We start from the raw sequence: 17,751 nt of genomic DNA, 5'->3' as shown, positions 1-17,751 counted from the left end.
TTAAAGTGGCAATTAAGTTTAAATGAGGCCATTAGGACTGTCCTAGACACCACAGAGGAACGCCCACATGAACACACAGGAGGCTGTCATCTGCACCCACAACACTTTTGCTTTGGATTTCCAGCACCCAAAATTGGGAAAAATGAATTCCTATTGTGTATACCACCAAGACCATGACATTTTATGGCAACTATGGAAAAAAATAAGATAATATGGGAAACTGACAAAATGCTGTGCTGTAGTCACCCTCCAAAAGCTTCCACTGTGTGAATGAGAATGGTGGGAAGCCCAGTCCTGTCCTGCATGGGTGAGAGTGCAGAGGGATCATACACCTCCTTTTCCAAACTCTCAGGGCTGGAGCTCGGTGGCCACTGGTGAGAACGCGGCCTCTAGTTTGCCCACAAACTAGTGAAGAGCCTGGGAATTGTCACATCACGGGAAGTGACTACATATAACCCACAGAAGGGAAAGGCAAGGGAGCATGATGCTACCTCCAACTGGATGAAATGCTGTCTCTCGTTTTATTAAATTTATATTCATAAATGTTGTTGCCTGATTGTATGTGTGTTCACCACCTGCATGGCTGATGTCTGTGGAGATAAGAAGAGGGTAAGGACATTGGATGCACTGTAACTGGAGTTACAGATGGTTGTGAGCCACCATGTGGACGCTGGGAATTGAACCCGCATCATCTGTACTTATCCACCGAGTCATCTCTCCAGCCCTTGAAAGGTTGTCTTCAAAAAGGAGAATTTGGCTTAGCTGTGGGGGCCCGGAATGGAGAGGCAGAACCATGGGTGAAGAGTCAGGAAGGGTAGATCTCGGTTCTGTCATAGCTTTTGCCAACTTGACATAAACCTAGACATACGTATCCAAGAAGAGGGACTCTGAGCTGAGTAATTGCCTCCATGTGGCCATATCTGTGGGGACATTTTCTTAATTGCTGAGTGATGCAGGAGGGCCCAGCCTACTGTATGTGTGTCCGGGTGCGGGTGGGTGTCCTTCCTGGGCAGGTGAGCCTGAGCTGTACTAAGTGAACCAGCTGAGCAAGCCCTGGGAAGTAAAAGTGAGTAGGCCAGCAGCATTCCTCCATGGTCTCTGCTTCAGCTTCCTGCCCTGGCTGTCCTCAGTGATGGATTGCAGCTTGTAAGCCAAGTAAACCTTTCACACATACCCCAAGTTGCTTTTGGTCAGTGTTTTATCACAGCAGTAGAAACCAAAGTAGAGCAGTCCCACATAAGGAAGGCTTTTCTGGGTTATAGGCAAATACAACAGGCTGCCTCAAGTACTGGGTGAGGCTAAATGACCTTGTTCATAGATGATTTAGCTGTTAGGGTACTCGGGGTGGAGCCCTGAGCCTCGAACCAGAGCTAGGCAAATGCTCTACTACTCAGTTGTAGACCCAGTTGGACACCACTACGTCCAAAAGGAGAGGTAAGCATAGATCCTACCTCTAGGCCTGCTGAATTTGAATGTTCATGTTGACCCTGGCATTCTGTATAAACCGATTGTTGCAGCTTCAGACATGTTTGTTGCGCGCTCAACAAACAGTTTTGAGCCCTTTGGATTTGACAGCTATTTAAAAGGGGGTAGACATTTTACTGAGAATAAACTGGAATAAATATTCAATTTGCAGCGAACAATTTCGGGACCTTGGAAACATGGAAAAATACCCAAGTAAAGCTTTGGGGCCTCAAAGCACACGCCTTAGCAGGAATACATTGTGATAGCCAAAAAATGTTAAAGTTACCCTGGGCAAAGCCGACATCTCAATTTTACAAATCGAAAAAAAAAATTGAACCGGATTTATCTACTAAAAGCTAATTTCTCCTTCAAGAATTTGTTAAAATTACTCTCAGTAAGAGCCGACACAGTAAAAGCTGTAATTTCCCAACTACCTTCAGCATTGGAGAGTTTGGGAAAGTCGATAGAAGGACGGGATGATTTGGTGGCCGTATCAGAAACATGGTTTTTCATATCCACAAATTGCTACAGAATAACGGAGTGCTAGTGGCTCAAAATACTGCCTGCGGGCACCACCTCATTAGGACACACCCCTTAATCACCAAGGCTGGAACCTGGGCCCTAGGAGCCCAACCCCCAGAGGGAGGCCTGCTGGGGAACAGCAAAGGCAGGAATGGGTTGGGAGAGCAGAGATCACAGCAGGCTGAGCTTACAAGACACCAGAAAGGGACCACCGCTGACCAGGGGATCTCTGTTTCCTGGGGACCCCCGATTCCTTTGGGTTCTTACCCATGGGCCATAAGCCTCCCCTTCAGGTGATACCCAGCTTTCTGCATTGGCACCCATCGCCTCACCGCCTGTCATTCGCCTCCCTGGGGGAGAGACTCTCAAGAGAAAGCTCCGAGGGATGCATTCATCTCCAAGGCAGCCAAGAGGAAAAATGCCAAGGGTGCAAGGGACGGGGCACAGAGACCCAGCCTCCTCGAGTCGTCCTCTGGGCTCTAGCAGAAGCGCAGAGCCTGCGGAGGTGCTCTGGGGTCCCCAGGAACTTGAGGTTTTAGCCAGGAACGAGCTCACTCGGCCCCATTCAAGCTAACCCTGTCGTCGGTGATGCTCCTGGGTGGGATCCCTCGCCTAAGGCCACCTTCACCATCGCAGCCTGTGGTGATGCGCACATGGCACCAGAGGCCACCGGTGAAGGATCGCGGTGCAGACCTGGGCGTGTGCGCGCGTGCGTGTGCCTGAGCATGTGTGCGTGCACAAGCGTGTCCGTGTGTGTGCGCGCGCGCGCGCGCGCGTGCGCCGCCGCCTGGAGACTCGTGCCCGACAGGTGCAGGCGCGCCGGCTTCCCATTGGCCGTGGCATCCTCCTCCGTCCTCGCCATCCCCTCACCCCCACCCCTGCTGCTGGCTGGGATCCAGCGGGGCGCGTGCAGGCCTGCGCCCCAGCCCTCCCCCTCCCCGCGCCGCCGCCGCGCGCTCCCGAGCTCAGGTAGCGGGGACGCGAGCGCCTCCCGGGGGCGCGCATCCCGGCCGCCTTGGTCCTCGTCACCCCCGCCCCCTCCCCCGTGTCCGCTCGGGGGAGCCCGGGGAGGGAGCGCGCGGCGGGACGGGCGGGGGCGGTGCAGCCCGGCAGCCGCCGAGGCTTTCGTCTCGCTCGCTCGCTCGCTCGCGCAGCGGCGGCAGCAGAGGTCGCGCACAGATGCGGGTTAGACTGGCGGGGGGAGGAGGCGGAGGAGGGAAAGAAGCTGCATGCATGAGACCCACAGGTAAGAGCCGGAGCCCGGAAGGGGCTCGCCTGCCCGGGGTGGCGCGCGCAGGCCGGCCTGGGCGAGTTGGCTCCGGGCTCAGCACCCCTAAGGGAGGAATTTTAAAAATAAAAACCACAGCTCAGATCTCATAGGGGACTGGGGCAATAGGACCCTCCCTATCCCTGGAAAAGCAGAGAAGTAGCCGGGGGCAGCAGGGGGCACATTGTGAGATTCCCGCGAGTGAAATGTACAGGCCCGGGGAAAAGTGTTTTCTCAGCCGCTTGATGCTAGAAGGCTTTAGACTTTCCTGTCATGATCACAACCGCTGAATCCCGGGGACCAGCGCAGAGCCAGTGTGCACTACCCCTGTCCTCTCTCCCCTCCTCCATCCCTCCCGCACGCGCAGTATCCCATGGTGGCTGCTACTCTCTGGACCCTGCATGGGGGGTGGCGGGGAGGATCTCGCCGTGGGAAAGGGGGCGGGGGGGGGTGCTGCGCAGGGGCGAACCGGGATGGAGCCCGCAAAGCCCAGGCGCCGGGTCCCCGGGGCGGAGGAGGGAGAGCGCGGCCCCAGAGCCCGGGCAACCCCGGGGTATTGTCGTGTTCCGCTCCTGGTTGCAGACTCTTGCAAGCTGGATGCCCTCTGTGGATGAAAGATGTATCATGGAATGAACCCGAGCAATGGAGATGGATTTCTAGAGCAGCAGCTGCAGCAACAGCAGCCTCAGTCCCCCCAGAGACTCTTGGCCGTGATCCTGTGGTTTCAACTGGCGCTGTGCTTTGGCCCAGCACAGCTCACGGGTGGTGAGTGTGACCGACCCTCTGTGATGGGAGAGCCTTGGACGGTCCAGCAGGGAGGGGACCCTTTGCTGACAGGACAGGACTGCACCTCCTGCATACATACAGACTTTAGGGGTGCCCGAGAAACAGAATTCTTGTGTCCCAGCCTTCTGCAAAACCCCTGGAGTTCACGGAAAATTCTGTGGAACCGGTGCAGGTTTGCACACCCGCCAGCTGACCAGTTGGGCTTTTCTGAAGGAAGGACAAAAAGCCTGGTCCATTATTCCCATTTTGGCCAAGAAAGAAAAAAGAGGGATAGAAGAAGGAGGGTAAAGAAAGAGGGAAAAGGCGCTATATTTGTGGACCTTTGACCTTTGATCTTTGCCCTCTTCAGACAGTTCAGGTTTTGGCTTCTGGATTTGGGCAACGCTAGAATAACCACCTTTAAGGATATGAGGGGTCTGGAAACATGGTCAGGCTGGTTGAAGGACAGGTTTATTTGAAAGTTAACTTTCTCTTTCTTGGAGGTGGTGTGTTGAGTTACGTCAGTGGCTGTTGGGGGTGGGGAAGGGTTGCAGAGCTTCAGGTGGGTTTCTGGAAGATTGCTTAGCTAGTTCTGGTTCACAGGGGTGATCAAGTCAAAAAGTGGAAGTTAACCGAGATAAATGGATAGCCCCAGTCTCTGTAGGGAGGCGAGGCACTTGATTCCTAGGGAGCGGGCTGTCTTTGGGTTGTGGCAGAGGAGCACAGATGAGCTCCCGTCTGAGTTTCCCTGCTTAAGTATCTCTTTCTCCCATGTGCACCACTGTCCATCATTCCTGTCTGTTCCAAATATTCCTTGAGAGCTTGCTGATGTGGGTACGTGAAGGACAGGTTTGTGTTCTCATAACCGATTCTGTGGATGCTTAAGCAGATTGTCATTAGATGACAAACAAGTATTGCTTGGCATAAATGAACCATTTCCATGTTGGAAAATGTTGCTGTTTCAGAGACTTTGAAGGTGAAAATGGAGCGAATAAGTGGGTGAAAATTTAGCAAACCTGGGGGAGGATAATGGCAACATAGGCCTTACACAGAGCAATCAGCAATTCAGCATTCCACATGGGCACAAAAGTGTTTATTGCGGTGTGCAAGGAGTCAGAATCAGGGAGAAAACTCTGGCTTTGGCTTTGGATGGGGTGGGTGGGTTGTTGTTTTTATTTCATTTCTTCCAAGGAATAACTTTTTGTGCTGCTATTCTATTTTCACTAGAAACATCTGAGGCAGGCGTCCTCTTCACAGAGGACAAGGTCAATTTTGATTCCAGACCACGTCTCTGTGGCCTTCCAGGGCTTTCCCCTCTCTGGATACTAGCTCTGCCTCATGAGCAGATGGGAATCAGTAGGCAGGCCACCACTGAATAGGCCCCGGGCTTTTCCTCTCTCTGGGCTTTCAGTTCTAGCTCCTGGTCCTTCCAGCCAGGTCCCCATGACTCTCCATCTTCCTGGCCTATATCCCCCACATAGATGACAAATGCTAATCAGAGACCATCTACATCTGTCTCCACTGCCGTGTGAGGTCTGAGCATGGGCTGAACTTGAAGGCTATGCTCTTGGTTTCATCCATTGTTTTCAGGGCATTCCCGGATTTTTAATAAGACCCTTTGGTCTCATGAGTTACCTTTGTAGTTTGTACAGGGGTGTCTTTTTCCATCCCTTTCTGGAATCTTGGAAATGGTGGGAGTAGGGGTTCCCTGTCATCCTTTAGCGTCAGAGCCCTTTCCTTTAAGGGAGCACCTGCTGCAGAATGGCTGCTCACCAGCCTGATCTCACCTGCAACTCTTTTTGAGGCTGCTGATGATTTGTAGGACTTCTGTATGAATCCACAGTGTGGGCAGGAAAGGACGGTGGGGGACAGCCTAAGACATTGGCAAGACAGGTTTACTTTCTTAGAAAAGACATCTGCATAGTCTCCAGGTTGACAATAAAGGCAAATCTACCGTTCCTCCAGAACTCTGCTCCAGAACACGTGTGGGCAAATCACCTGGATTCTTGTTAAAAGACAGATCCTGGCTCCATTGGCTTTGAGTGGTCCATGAGAGCCTGCATTTTTTTGTTCTTTAATTTATTACTTTTGTTTATGTGTATGTTTAGCCCCCACGTTTGTGCTGGTTCCCTAGGAGGCCAGAAGGGAGCTTTGGATTTCCTGGAGCTTGAGGTACAGGCAGTCATGAGCAGTACAACAGGGGTGCTGGGATCTGAACTCAGGTCCTCTAGAATAGAGGCAGGTGCCTTTAACTTTGGAGCATCTCTTCAGCCCCCGGGATCTATATTCAATAAGCTCCCGGGTGAAGCCTTTGTGGCTGGTCCAAAGATCACAGTTTGATTAGTAGTGCTTTAGACCAAGCTATTCCTTAAAGTAAGTTGCTTCTAACTCCAGACTCCCTGACCTCCTTCTTGATTACCGGATGTAAATGACTTGCTACTGGGCAGAAGTCTCACCTACCATCTGATCTGTAGGTGAAACACAACTGAAGTCTGTCCTCACCGAGCTCTCTCCTTTTTTTAACCCACAAAAGGTGCATATTTAATAGACGCTCTTCTGAAATGGGGATTTTCATTTTTGATTGCTTTCAGTGGAAAAGGAACACCACAATAGCTAGATATAATAGTCTGAGCTAGGAGCGGGGAGGAAGCATTGGCCCAATATAAGTATCACAGAAAAAGCCTGAGCTAGAGAGGGAGAAATTGAGAAAATGACCAGACAAAAGACGGGAGAGAAAAGAACTCCGTCAAAACCGAAATGCTTTGTCCTGGGAAGCCAAAGATCCAATTCAACTCTTTGAGCCCTAGGAGAGCTTTTTATAAGCCTGGTTTAGCTTGTGGTGACTTTGGGTGGCTCTCTCCGGGCTGCCTTTTATCAGCTGGGTAGAAGGGTCCTCATTTGGAGTCTCCAAAAATGATGATCCCGAGTGGACTCCTACCAGGCTTATGGGGGGATACAGGACCCCGCTGTGTCCAAAATCCTTGTGGACTGTGGCTTCAGTTGCTTTTCTTCTTTTGCCTCTGTCTACTTTCCCAGAAGCCTCCTGGGTTCTGAGGGATGATGAGAGTGGTCCACACGGATGTACAGGAAGAGGACCTAGACTTCGCTCTACAAATTACCCCTCGAGGATGAACCCCCTTCTATTACTGGGAACTTGGGGTGGGCACTGATGCTTGCTAGCTTTAAGATTTTTGGTGTGGCGCACTCGAGGAGTGGGGGGTTGTCTCAGCCTCCTTATCTATAAAATAAGGAGGATTTTTACAAATCTTTTTTTTGTTTTGTTTTGTTTTGCTTTTGGAGACAGGGTTTCTCTGTGTAGCTTTGGAGCCTATCCTGGCACTCGATCAGGCTGGCCTCGAACTCACAGAGATCATCTGCCTGTGCCTCCCGAGTGCTGGGATTAAAGGTATCGCTACCAACACCCAGCGATTTTTACAAATCTTAAGGAGCTGATATCAGGGATGGAAATGCCACAGACACTCAGTAATTGTAGAAGTCCTGGAGAAGTAGTAGCTAAGACCATGCTATAGTTTGGGGCCTCTTTGATCTATTTATTCAATAAACAATGAGTGCTGTTGCTCACACTGTTCTTTTAAACTAAGAGAACCTCCCTTACTCTCCCAATGAACAATTTTAAGGTATAACCTAAGTTCTATCACATGTTTCTCCAGTCAGTAAATCCTTCACTCTCCTGGGCTCCCATTACTCTAAGAAGCAAGGCTTTATAACATTGTAAGCCCACTGAGGGCAAGGATCTTGACTGACACATTTTTAGGTTTTAGGCACCAGTGCAGCATCTGAGTCATGGCCAAATGCTCCGTCAGTGTTGGTTGGAAGCAAGAAAAAAAGTCACCTCAATTCCTGCTTCACCACTTAGAAAACACGCACCGTGGGTGGGCGAGTTATGAAAAGTGGAGGCCCCGTTCAGTTGGAAGTTGTCTGGGGAAGGTCAGAGGAGAAATCAGAGACAGAGAGACACTTAGGGTGGGAAGGGTGGCGGAGATATCTTGTACAGAGATGTGGAGATGGTCACATGATTGGACTTATCACATGATTGGACTCACCAGAGAATGGAGAATAGTCTAGTGAATGCAGACTCAACGACCACAGTGAGCCAATATGTGGAAGGACAGATAACTTGGAGTCTTTTCTTAAGGGTCTTGGGAGAATGCTGAATGTCTCACGTCAGTGGGGCCCAGGGAAGAGTTTGGAGCAGGAGTGTACTGTCAGGTGGGCTATGCTTCCCACTTCCCTGCTTCCAAGTCAGCACAATCGAGTTACAGTTCTCTCTGAATTTAGCCCCATGGGGGTGAGGTATCCTTTGGGTCATGAGGCTGTATCTGTGTGCCAGCAGATAGGAACAAATGAGTGGTCAACTGGTTTTTAGGTGTGGGTGTCTTGGCGTTTTATTGAGAAAAGTTTTATGTGTGGTCAAGTAGAAGCTTTTCCTGCACGGCTGTGTCTGAAATCCATGGTTTCAAACTGAACCTAGTCAACAAAGTCCCAACTCCCAAAACTCCAGCGCTTATTTCCTCAACAAAGCCTGTAGTAATTTATGCAGCATGGAAACAGCTTATTGACAGGTGAGATCTGAAAACTTTGGGGGTACAGAAGGATTTCCTGTAGCAAGTAGCAAATCTCGCACCTCACAAGCCAGAGGAGAAGAGGCAAGTCAGAGGGACCCAGTACTTCTTTAATTCCCTAGAGTAATGGGTTAGATGAAGATCTTAACCCAGTAGATACTGATTAGGAATGAAGAAAAGTGGCCGTGCTATTCTGTTCTTGGTGTCTGGGATATATTTCCAGAGCTTCTAAAAGGCCTTCAAATGAGAACAAAGACTCTGCATTCTTTCCAGGATGAACAGGGTTCAGGTTCAGCTTCTGCCCTTAAGTGGCTGCATGGATTTCAGTTGCCAGTTATCACCATGGCCTGAGAATAATAAGCTCTCTATTAAAGCAGTCAGCCCTTGTCTTCAGTTTTGTTTCCATGATTTCTGTTGCTGATTATTACCATGGCTTGAAAATATTCAACGGGAAAGTCTAGAATAAGCAATAAAGTAGGAGTGGCATTTTGAGTAGCATGGGGATGTCTTTCACCAACCTGCCCAGTTCTTCCTGCATGGAACAGAAATTAATCCTTTTGTCCAGTATATAATACAGAAGGATATTTAGGACAATATCCAGAACACCTGTATTACAGCACATGTTATAAATGTTATAAATGTTCTGTTTGGCATTGTTAATTCCTCACTATGCCTAACATATAAATTTAACTTTATCGTAGGTGTATATGTATAGGATAAAATGAAGTATAGTAAGTGGGATTTGCTACTGTCTGCGATTTTAAGCATCCTGAGGGATTCTTAGAATGTATACTCACAATAAGGGGAACTTTTAGGAATTGCTGGGTTCTAAACTCTTAGCTGCCTTCCCCATTTCTCTGTTCCATCGTTTGGCTCTATTTCATGCCCTGAAATATACATATAAAGGGATTAGTTTTTGCTCCCAAGGAAATATACAAATAAAACTTCTCAAAAGTTGAAATGCAAATGACTTTCACAAAATTTTCTTAATATAGATTTTTAGTTCAATCTAAAATCTCGTGTTATTTATTGATACTGATGAGAAAAGTGATTTTAAAAAAGTTCAGATTGCTTCTATTTATCCTTTCCTGATTTTGCAAGCCTATTCGGTGTTTGATAATTGAAATAACCACACAGGGTAATGGTACATCTAAATAGGTCACCAGGATCATTGCTTCTGAACTGAAGGAAAGAAAGGGCCAAATGAGCAAGCCTTTTAGCTTATTTACAAACAGTCTCCATTTGCCAAGACACACAGCAACATCCATGGCAGATACAAAAGATGCTTAGTCTCGTGCATCCAGTGTACCACCTCTCTACTTATTGGTCTATTTTCACAGGAAGTCACTGTTCAAATATCATTGACCACGGAAGACTGAGAAAAGATGGGATGAAACATTGAATTGGTTGAAATCCAAGCGAGTGATAAACATTTCCAAATCATCAGTAACACTGATTGCAGATGCCCAGAGCATGCTTTGTGTGCCAACGCCTATTCCCATACATATGTAACCTCATTTAATTCCTCATGGTGAACGTGCATGGTGTATGCCATTATTTATCCTTATGCAATAGAAGAACCACCTGAGGGGTGACAAGATTAGGCCACTTGTCATTTTCATTATGGCCTTTCTTTAGTATGCCATGACATGACAATTTCAATCTCCAATACATCCACCAACCCTATTTTTATGGTAGTTCACCCAAAAGTGTCCATTTAAGCTGAAATTATTGAATAGTTTAAAAATTGGCCTTCTCTACCGTGACATACGGGAACTCTGGGACAAACATACTGGTGAATTGACAAGAAAATTCCATAATCTGGGATGAAGTAGAGGCCATGGTGCCTGAGCCCTGGACTCTGAGTAGATAATTGTAAGAGACCAGAAACCTAAGAAACCCGTCTCCCAGGTCAGAATGGAATGTTCCTTGACTCTCACCTGCCCTGAACAGAGAGATGCCTGGTCTCTGGGACAAGTGACATGCATGCTCACCAACCCTTTCTAGGGCTGTGGCAGTTTTCCTTGCAGTTTCCATGCACTTTGGACAAGTGTTTAATGATCCCTCAGCTAGCATGTCTTAGAGTGTTAAAAGCAATGCAAACAGATTTTGTATGTGTCACTACCTGTGATTGGTGAATGCACCAAGAGGAGATTTCTTTTTCTTTCTTTTTTTTAAACTATCTCTCCCATCTTTTATATCTTTATTTAAGAAGCATCCTCAGTGAGGTTGCTCCCCTAGTGCCTACAAATGGTCAGAGAAAGCCATATTAGGGAGCAAGACACAGAGGCACACATCTGTAATCTGAGCACTGAGGAGAGAGACAGTGGCAACTAGGACCTTTGAACCCTAGGGGACATTTATCCCTGGAAATGTTAGATTGGATAAAGAATGAGCTGTGAAGGTTCACAGGATCTGAGAGTCACTTGAACATATCTTCTGCTGGATAGATGAACTTGAGGCTGAATTTGGGGAGGAACTTGGCCTGGTTTTCCTTCATCTTGACGAAAAAACATGTCTGAACTGCTCTAAGAGAAGTTACACACTCAAGAAGAAAAACAAATAGAAATAATTAAGTGAGTTGCTCACAAACTGGAATTGAAAGTACATTTTGAAATAGCTTCTTAATTGGAGTATTGTAATTGCTTTATTAATCTTAAGCAAGGTAAATTGGGAATATCAGAGAAGTCAAATGAAAACAAATCCTTGACATTATTTAGCAGTGACATTAAACCTGGCAGCACAGAGTGAATGAGCCTCCACTGCCTCCACTGTGGATATGTCAGAAGTTCCTGCAGCCTCCACCGGCTAGGCACTTTTGTGGCCCTGTCTGTGGAGTTGAACGTGTCCTGAGTCTCTAGGAATGGATTTGGGTGCAAAGAAGTGGGAAGAATCGCAGAGCCAAGTAAGCTTGGTCAGTGGTCACTTCATCATTGTTCAATAAGTGGAGCTTTTCAAAGGAGGAAGGGGAAGGGCAGGGCTTTTTGGAAAAGAAGGCCTTGCTTGACTATCTCTTGCTTCTGTTTGAAATGGTTGACTTTTATCTTCTAGAATCATCAGTGTGGCAGAAAGCTGGACAAGGAAGGTCACACACACACGCTATATCCTTATTTTTCTAACAGAATACAAAACCACCTTACTTCTTCAGCCTGGTTGCATTTATGAAAGAGATGTGTGGTTGGATTGAGTGAGCCAGTAAGGCGAAGATGTTCTTTTAAGAAAGACATAAAATGTGTTCTCATAGTGGATTTAATGCTGGTATTTCCACAACTTTGGAACTCATCTAGCTAGTTACCAAATTCAAGTTTTCAGTAAAGAATGTAGGAGTTTCTGGGCTTTAAGCTCTTATACTGAGAGATTGACTCTTTGCTTTTTGTTTTTTAACCATGAGATGGATAACAGGATCTACTGGTTTTATGGAAATTGGATAGTCTTAATCTTGTGAGAGATTTTCAGTTATCCTTTTCCAAGGTTTCTGTTAACTAACATGAGGTCTTAATAACCCAATCTAACCCACAGACACAAGGGCCTGCACTCAGCAGCCCAGCACTCGCATAAAAAGCCAGGCTTGACTGCAGACAATCCCAGTGCTGTGCAGGTGGAGACAGGAGGATGCCAGGGCTTGCTGGCCAGTGTAGCCATTGGTGAGCTCTGAATTCAGTAAAGGAATTTTACTGAATGTAAAATTCAGTAAATTTTACATTTACTGTGTGGTGGGGTGGAGAACGGTTTAGCAGTTAAGAGTGCTTGTTGCTCTTACAGAGGACCTGAGTTCAGTTCCCAGCACCTATTTCACAGCTCATGACAAATGTCTGTAACTCTTGCTCCTGGGAATCTGATGCATGTAGTGCATGTCTGTAAGCAAAACACTCATACACATTAAAGTCAAATAAAATAATCTAAAAAAGAACAAGGTATGGGACTGGAGAGACGGCTCAGTGGTTAAGAACACTGACTGCTCTTCAAAAGGACCCAGGTTCAATCCCCAGCACCCACATGGCAGCACGGAACTGTCTGTAACTCCAGCTGGAGGGGACATGACACCCTCCCACAGACAATTGCACAGGCAAAACACCAGTGCATAAAAAACAGTAAATAAATTAGTTTTAAAAGTAAGATAGATAAATATAGAGGAAGATGTCTGACCAACCCCTAGTCACCATATACACATTTATAGGCACACACGCTGGTTTTGGGGAGGTGTAGGAGGCTCCTGCAAATTTAGGTTATAATATAACAGCATGCACTCAGTAGCTGATGGAGGCTTCCTCTGTTTAAATAGGATTTAAGCCTATTTAAATAGAGGAATTAAGTTGCATTGAGTTATATTTAAATATGGAAACAATCTTTAAGGAACTTTTAGTTTATCTGTTTAAGAAGAATTCAGTTATGAATTACTGTGTGACCATTTAAAAGTCTTGCCCAGGTTCCACCCACCTCCTCATCTGCTTTGGACTAGAAGTAGAGGGCACATCTTGTTTTGTTTTTTGTTTTCTATTGTCATCCTCTTTATACCATTACCTTGTAGATGGAAGGCACTTACTTTTAATACTGACTTGGTAGGTGTGCTGTGGATTCTGGGAGCAAACCCTGGGGAGATGCAGTGTTGTAGAGAGTAACCAGTTCTCATTGCTGCTGTTACTGCTCGGGGGAGGGATGGTAACCTACTTGCTGCCTTGGCTTCAGTCTCTGTGAAAGGAGTTACTTCCCTAGGTTCTGTGAAAACCAACTGTGTGTGTGGTGTGGGGTGGGGTGGGTGTCATAACTCCCTGAGGTGCCAGCATCATCCAGAACAAACTGACAATGAACGATTGCCACATTTACTGCCCTGGGAGTGAGCCTGCCAGAGAGTCGTCTTTGCCTGTGAGGGATATGGAGTAACACTCACATGTCCAGCAGCACAGGTCAAGGTAGATAGATGGCTGGTGTGGGTATTCACTGGATAGCTCCCAAGTCTTGGTCTCAGTGGCCCCATGGATCTAACTACCATAATGCTGTACAGTGGGTTCACACTGGTAACTTATCTCCAAGATTCAGGGCTGGGGTGGGGGTTGTGGTAGAGGCTCATGAAACACAAAGCCTTTGGTGCCCAGTCTTGATCAATACAATAATTTCCAGGCAAAGAAGGTGTTGGAAGATGATGGTTTTTTTTTTTTTTTTTTAAGACGGGAGAACAGTGTGAACACACAGAGGAGAAAGGATATGTGCTGAAGGCAAGGCTCAGGGTGGCCTTGATAAAGTGCACACAAGAGGGTAGGTTAGAGCCATGTGCCTGGCTGACCACCACACTCAGGGATTTGGGTGGGAACCTTCAAACATAGGCCTCCGGGGGCATGGCATGCTCTGTTTCATTTTGTTTTAGAAATGGATTTTTTAGCAGCATGCAAGATAGAGATGTAGAGAAACCTTTTGCTCATTAAATATTTATCATGCATCTATCCAAGACTAGGTGGCAGACACAGCTGGAAACAGAGCCCTGCCCTCTGCAAATGTATATTCTCTGGGGGGCAGTTAGGAAACAAGTATGTTGACTCAGGAGGGACATGCTGAGGGCTTCAACTACAGAGAGCTAAGCAGGGGGAAAGATGCAGACGCACAATTAACTGAGGCGGACAGCAGATGTGAGGTTGGCAGAAGAGGGCCCGAGCCTGGCAGCACTCCGTTGGAGGGGCCACTGATGAGGGGTGGCGGCCAGGAGGGTGTGCCCTGCCATTATCACTCAGGTGCACAGGAAGGGACACACCCAGAGCTGCCCCCTGACAGGAAGAGACCCTGCTGAGCCCGTACTCTCTCAACCTTGTCCTCCCAGTGGTGAGGAGGCTGCATTGCCCTCCCCCTGCATTTGGTCACTGTCTGTCCATCCGACAGTTGAGGACTTAGTTCGAGGCTCAGGAGAGACGTTAGGACTGGGGATGAAGGTGTGTGTGTGTGTGTGTGTGTGTGTGTGTGTGTCATCTGCTTCAAGGGGACTGTGGGAGGGGCTGGGCTTTCCCAGGAAGGGAGTGTGGGAGGAGAGAGAGGTCGGGGTGTAATGCTGGGAGGAACAGCCAGCTTGGAGGCTGAGGAGCTGTGCAGCTAGCTCATCAATATTGATACCAATAAGAATTTAAAAGCAAAACCAAATACACTTGATTCAGGTTATTGAATACTCCCTCTTGTTTGGGAGCTTTTATCTTGTGTTTATGTTATTATCGGGATACTTTTATGTTATTATTAGAATAATGCTTTAGTGTCCCAAATCTGGGTGCCTGTGGCAATCAGGCAGAAAGCTGAGCTAGGAGGGAGAAAGGCCATGGCTGGGAGCCTCTGTTATGCTGTGCATATAAATGTCCCCTACAAGTTTCATGTTGTCTTAGTTAGGGTCACTATTGCTGGGATGAAACTCCATGACCAAAGGCCATGGGGGAGGAAAGGGTTTATTTCACTCACAGTCCCATAGAAACAGTTCACCATCAAAAGCAGTGAGGATAGGAACCTGGAGGCAGAAGCTGATGCAGAGGCCATGGCGTGTGTGGGGTGCTGCTTACTGGCTTGCTCCCAAGGGCTGTTTAACCTGTTCTCTTAAAGAACCCAGGACCACCAGCCCAGGGAGGACACTGCCCACAAGGGCTGGGCCCTCCCCCGTCAACCCCTAAATAAGAAATGTCTAACTGCTGGATGAAGGCATTTTCTCAAGTGAGGTTCCTTCCTTTCAGGTAACTCTAGGTGGTGTAGGGTTGATAGAAAACTAACCAGCACACCCACGGCTCCTAGCCTGGTGCTGCTGTGTGAGCTTGTGGAGCCTTTGGGAAGTGGAAACTACCTGGAGGAAGTGAGTCACTGGAGGGCGGGGCCTGGGGGATTATAGTGAAGCCCCACTTCCTTTCTGTTCTGTTCGTCTCTTTCTGTCTGTTCGTCTCATTTCCCAGAGATGTAAGGAGGTGAGCAATCCCAGCCACATACCCCACCCCACTCCCGCCCCAACACACACACACACACACACACACACACACACACACACACACACACACACACACACACAATTATTTTGACATGGAGTCAAAATAATTGCTTCCTCCTGTAAGTCACTTCTTAGGAGGCTTTGGTTGCAACTTAAAATAATAAAGGGACCGGAGAATCGACGAGGAGATGTTTGAGCGCAAACGAGCACTCAGAACAACTTCCAGTCTTTGGTGTGAGGAGAAGGCTAAGAGGGTTAGGTTCATCAGGGCCACCATGTGTCTGTGAGCATCTTCAGATGCTTCCCTCCCTGTGTACCTGAGTGTAGGACGGTGGCAGGGCGCCCCGCCCTTGTAGCCATCCCTTCCTCCCAGGTCTGAGGTTTTCTGTGGGCGCTGTGCTACGGATGGATGGCAGTCCTTCCTGCGCATCCTGCTGGGACCCCCGTCCTTGAGTTCTCCAGGGACACAGCCAGCTGTCTGCTACTCTGCAGAGGTGGGCTGTTAAAGACTAAGCCCTCTGTCACCCCCACACCCCGTCACCATCCTGCTGCCTTTGAAGGAAGTCACGTTAGCTTCCTGTGCTTTTGTGTCTTTCTGTGCAAACCAAGGACCCTGGCGAGGGTGTAAGCATCAGGTGCAGGGTTGTGGGACGGGAAGAAGGTGTGAGGGAACAGTGCCCGAAGGCTTTCAATGAACATGAAACAGTGATGACTGCCTGGATGTCTGGAAGGAACACCTGTCCATTGCAAATGGGAAAGGCCAGCAAGGATGCTCTGTATAATAGAAAATCCCAGTGAATCCTGATGCCAATGGCAGCTCATTTTTGTGTGGACATGAGGTGAGGCAGCTGGAGGAGCTGTTTTGCTGCAAAATGGGATGTGCCAGTCTGTGCTGGGTCCCTGCTGCCGGCGCGTTCAGAGAACAGTCACATCTCGAGATGGAGAAGGTCCTTGTACTGCTAAAGGAATTTCTCAATAGCTGTTGGCCCAAGCCCAGTCGGCTTTTTTTGTGTGCTGACAGAAGCCCCAGAAAAAGAGAAACTAAGCATGTGAGGTAGGCAAGCAAGTCATCACAGGTGCTACAAAGGTTCCTGAGGAAGGGACTTACTCTGTGTGTCTCTTGCTCCGCCTCCCTGTTAGCCAGCATGGTCCTTCTGTTGTGGAAGCTTGTGGGGTGCCATAGGGTTCAGCCTCTGCAGACTTAGCTCGGATGCTGGGATGAGCTGCAATTTTGCCTTTGTATCTAACACAAACCGGCCCAACTGTCTGATAGTTCGACATGATGTCATTGGCAAAGTTCAAACTCATGAACCAGGTGGATTTTGGTGCAAATAACAACTGTAAAAATATCTCATAATGGCAAGTCTGTGATTTTGTGTTGGGTTACATTCATGGCCATCCTCAGTTGAACGCAGCCTGTCGGCTGCAGGATGGACACACCACAGAGTCCCTGTACTTACATTTGTTCAAAAATGCCTTCTCTCACCTCCAGCTACATGCTGTCTGTCTGTAAGTGCTGGGATTCTTCCTTGTAGTTTGGCAAATGGGATGTAGCTATGGGCCATCTGTAGGCTGGTGGCCAATCGTGGGATTCCTAGACCCTCATGAATGACAAGAAAGCTTCTGCATTTTGATCTCAAAGTCCTTCAGGACAGCTGAGGGTACCTTGCTGTAGCTTCTGCCCTGCCCCTCAGACCTTGACCATGACAGGGCTCACAGAATGCTCCGGTCTGATTTGAGAAAGGGCTCTTTCAAATACAAGCTGATCCTTAGGCTTTGAATTGCTAGCAGAGGGCCTTGTGTGGTTTTATGTGGTATTGAGCATTTATCCATCCCCTTGAGAATGGCTTTGCTGGAAATCTGCTGCTGCTGTTGTCATTTACATGGAAATGAGTACCCAGAGCTCATGCCCTCATTGTGCTCCAGCTGAAGGAAGACCTTGATATTCAGGAGCTCCAGAGACTTCCCTGTCTCCACTGCAGCTGCCTTTGCACCTTGGCTGTAGCCACACTCAAGGGCAGGTTCCTCTGAGCCTGTTGTTGCTGCCGCTGTTAAAATTGGCCTTTCTCAGGGCCTTCCATGCAGCGTGGGTACCAGGGACTCTAATCAAAAGCTGAGCCAGCTACTAGTTTCTGCCTTTGCTGCTCTCCATGGTTTGCAGGCCTCTCACCTCCTACATGCCTTGGCCTTCTAATACTTGGCATTTCCTG

General features: G+C 48.0%; 1 protein-coding gene across 1 annotated transcript in view; it reads left to right on the top strand.

Annotated features, from left to right (window-relative positions):
• Nucleotides 1-15,471: 15,471 nt before the first annotated feature.
• Susd4 (sushi domain containing 4) overlaps nt 15,472-17,751 on the top strand; it is a 111,513-nt gene continuing 109,233 nt past the window's right edge. The window contains exon 1 of the mRNA XM_035445671.1: nt 15,472-15,521. The gene's annotated coding sequence lies outside the window, so the exon portion shown is untranslated. The remainder of the gene's footprint in view (nt 15,522-17,751) is intronic.

Source organism: Cricetulus griseus, chromosome 5 (assembly GCF_003668045.3).
Source record: "Cricetulus griseus strain 17A/GY chromosome 5, alternate assembly CriGri-PICRH-1.0, whole genome shotgun sequence".
Lineage (NCBI taxonomy): Eukaryota > Metazoa > Chordata > Mammalia > Rodentia > Cricetidae > Cricetulus > Cricetulus griseus.
Note: the sequence above shows the minus strand (reverse complement) of the source record. Positions and strands in the feature narration are given on the sequence as shown.